The sequence below is a fragment of the Vicia villosa genome, linkage group LG2 (assembly GCF_029867415.1).
Source record: "Vicia villosa cultivar HV-30 ecotype Madison, WI linkage group LG2, Vvil1.0, whole genome shotgun sequence".
Taxonomy (NCBI): Eukaryota; Viridiplantae; Streptophyta; class Magnoliopsida; order Fabales; family Fabaceae; genus Vicia; species Vicia villosa.
The window spans coordinates 62487859-62492024 of NC_081181.1; the positions used below are offsets into that span (position 1 = coordinate 62487859).

Sequence of the window (4166 nt, forward strand, 5' to 3'; positions counted from 1 at the left end):
ATCATGGCCAGGTGCCCCGGAATGGAACTCGCATCGAGCATTGGCATCAAAATTGGGAGGAAGCTTTTCAGGCGTAGCCGACTCTCGTAGCTCAATCAACTGAAGTTCTAGCAGGCGAGGAAGTAACTGAGCATAAGGCATCGGGACCGGATTGATAAGCCTCCGGGGTATCTGATAACACGATTTTATATCGTATATTTAGCCTAAAATCCATAGATATTTATAGCATTTTCCGTTTATTATGTTAATTTATTGTGATATTACGCGTGTATTTGTTCTGTTTCAGGTTTTACACTTCATTTACGTCTATTTGCGAAAAGGAAAGAAAATCGAGCTTAAATGACCAATATTTATGCTTAAAAGACGAAAAGGAGTGCTGAAGTAAAAAGGGAGTGCAATTAGGACCCAAAAGGCCCAAAAGAGCAATCCAGCCCACGAAGGAAAGCAACCCAGGCCACACTAGTAAGCAGAGACGCACGTCTCTGCCACCTCAGCAAAGGGGAGACGCACGTCTCCACCTCCCTAAAGAATCTCCACTTGAGACGCACGTCTCAAGTCAGTCAGCTGCCTCCCTGGAGAATCGGAGACGCACGTCTCCAAGTCCCAGTCAGAAAAAGGTCCCTCAATTCACGGATTCCAACTGCAAATCCCCTCCTATAAATAGGACCTGCTATCTCACTTCAATCTGTCCGATTTCCTGCCAACGAAGTGCTGCCGAAATTGTACCGCGAACCGCTTTTCATTATTCTGTTTTCATTCAACCGTTTATTTTCTCACAACGATTTCTACACTGGAAATCGTTGTGAACTTTTCGTAGATCTAGCCTTACGTTAGATTTATCGTTTTAATTCCTTGTTTTTATTTTCTGCCATTTAAATTTCGAAGAACGATCCAGCCAAGCTGTGGTGGAGGTTCGATACTTGAAGAATTATTTGCCATTTATTTAATTCAGGTTTTTATTTACCGCCTTTATTTATATTACTATTGCATGATATATTATATGCCATTTAATATGCTTATTATTATGAACAAAACTGATTTATGCATGTTTAACCGTATTAATATGTCTGGCTAAAATACTAAAGGTGTCGGTATGTAAAGTAAGTTAACTGTAGGGATCCGAAATAAATTGGCTTAATTATATTTTATTAAATATCACTTATTTTTGGTTTATATGTCTAGTTTAATTAGTAAGTCTTAAAACCAATAGAGCAAAAGTTTGAGGGCTTAAGACGGTCAAAGGTTAAAACCAATAGAGCGAAAGTTTGAGGTCTTTAACTGGATAGTAGACATAGGACATTAGTTTTAAGGATGGCGAAAGCGTATTAAAACTAATTGGGACTTATTTATTTCCAAAAATTGTTTTTACACTCGAGCGGGATGGCGAAAGCGTACGTTAGGGATATTAGCTTGCTCCGAGTCAACAGAGCGAAAGTTTGAGATTAGGAGATTTAAATAGATAACAACCTCATAAAATAGGCATTTTATTAATTACATTGTTTCCAAAAAGCTCTTCTAAAATCTAATGGGATGGCGAAAGCGTACATTAGGATTAGGATAGTAGTCTGACTCAACAGAGCGAAAGTTTGAGACGAGGATTTTTAATCAATTGAATTAGTAAAGATTTTTAATTTGATTATGCAAAAGCCAATGGACCTTCGGATTTCCTGTAGTTAAACGAAATACATACTGATACCTGTCTTTTATTATTATTCTTTATTTTCTCACAATCACTTTCCCTTAGGAACAATCGAAATTTTAGTACTCCTAGCTTTACATAGTAACCTTAGATAACGGTAGATCGATTCATAGTCCCTGTGGATTCGATATCTTTTAAAACTACACGACACGACTGTGCACTTGCAGTTATCAGATTTATAGACACGTAAAGTCGCGATCAAGTTTTTGGCGCCGTTGCCGGGGACTATTTAAGTCGATATCGTAACTCACTGTTACACCGTAGAGACTAGGTCAATTCTTCCCTTTCTTTTTGAACGATTGTATGCCAAATACTCGTTCAGAAGGAGGAGACTTAGTACAACGAATTAACGAGATCGAACGTTTCATTAACGTCAAACGTCGAGCTCGCAATCTTCCCGAAGTAGCAGAAATTCCGATTAATCAGGAATTGATTTTTACTGATCAAATCAATCAAATTACCCCGAAGTTAGAGATGGCTGCTATTCGTCCTCTTAGAGACTATGCCGCTCCTTCGCGCGCTGAACCGCATTCAAGCATCGCACCACCTGCGATTGAAGCGAACAATTTCGAACTAAAACCTTCACTGGTCCAAGCTGTTCAACAGAATCAATTCTCTGGAAGCCCTGTAGACGACCCCAATCTCCATTTATCCGTGTTCGTGCAATACGCCGACACTATCAAAGCCAACAACGTTAGTTCCGAAGCTATTCGATTACGCCTTTTCCCTTTCTCCTTGAGAGATAGAGCGAGAGCGTGGCTTCAATCCCTGCCTTCCAATTCCATAACTACGTGGGACGAATTGAAGAGAGTATTCTTAGCGAGATATTTTCCGCCTAGCAAAACTGCTATGCTTAGAGGTCAAATCAACGGATTTACCCAGAAAGATAACGAATCACTCTTCGAAGCTTGGGAACGTTACAAGGACATGCTTAGAATATGCCCTCATCATGGACTCGAACCATGGCTGATCATCCATACTTTCTATGGTGGTCTCCTATATAACACTAAAATGACTATAGATGCCGCTGCTGGCGGAGCATTAATGGACAAACCCCATGATGAAGCATACAAACTCATAGAGAACATGGCACAAAACCATTACCAATGGGGTGGAGAACGAGCTGCACTAGAGAAAGCACAAACCAAAGGAGGAATGTACGAAATAAGTGGTATAGACCGCGTTAACGCTAAAGTAGACGCTTTAACTCAAAAGATCGAGAATTTAACCATCACTCCTTCAGCCACCGCTGCCGCTGTAGCACCTAACTGCGAGATTTGTGGATTGATTGGGCATGTAGTTGCTGAATGCCAACTCTTGACTGGAGTCCCATCTGATCAAGTAAATTACGCTCAAGGAAACCCTTATTCTAACACGTACAACCCTAGATGGAAAAACCACCCGAACTTTTCTTATAAGAACAACAATGCGTTGTACGCGCCTGGACAAGCACCTGCTGTACCACCTGGCTACCAAAAAGCGCCTGTAGCTGCTCAAAACACCCCTAGGAAGTCGAACCTAGAAATCATGATGGAGAACTTCATAGCTTCCCAACAACAAACCAATAAAGACTTCCTGAATCAAAACATCCACAATAGCGAGCAACTAAAACAACTATCGAACAAAGTAGATGCTTTAGCTACGCATAACAAAATGTTAGAAACTCAAATCTCGCAAGTGGCTCAACAACAAGCACCTACTGCTGCCCCTGCTGGCACGTTTCCTGCTCAACCACAACCTAATCCTAAAGGACATGCGAACGCGATAACACTACGAAGTGGAACGAACTACGATGGACCCATAGATCCTAGAACCCAAAACGTACCCATGTCACAACAAGAGCCAAAGGAAACCCAAAAGAAAACAACTGATGAACAAACTGCTAAGACTAATGAGAACAATAACGAAGTGGAACCCGAAAAAGAGAAACCTTATGTTCCACCACCACCTTATAAGCCACCAATTCCTTACCCTCAGAGATTAGCTAAATCAAAAACCGAAGCGCAATTTAAAAGATTTGTAGAGCTTCTGAAGCAATTAAACATAACCATACCATTCACAGAAGCCATAACTGAAATGCCTTCGTACGCTAAGTTCTTAAAAGAAATCTTATCGAACAAAAAGAAACTCGAGGATAACGAAACTATAACGCTTACCGCTGAATGTAGCGCTATCATCCAAAACAATATGCCTCCAAAACTGAAAGACCCTGGTAGTTTCTCTATACCCTGCGTAATAGGTAAAACCATTATAGAGAAAGCCTTGTGCGATTTAGGAGCTAGTGTTAGTTTGATGCCTCTCTCAACCTGTAAGAAACTAAATCTAGGCGAGCTTAAAGCAACGAGAATGTCTCTTCAACTAGCAGACCGTTCAGTAAAGTACCCTGTAGGAATGTTAGAGAATATCCCTGTTCGTGTAGGTCAATTCTACATCCCAACTGACTTCATCATTATGGATATCCAAGAAG

The 4166-nt window shown here is 40.6% G+C and overlaps 1 non-coding gene across 1 annotated transcript; it reads right to left on the minus strand.

The window, feature by feature from the left end:
- Positions 1–2548: 2548 nt before the first annotated feature.
- LOC131654307 (small nucleolar RNA R71) lies at positions 2549–2655 on the minus strand. Its single transcript, XR_009299348.1, has one exon. It is a non-coding gene; the product is annotated as a small nucleolar RNA R71 (small nucleolar RNA).
- Positions 2656–4166: the final 1511 nt, after the last annotated feature.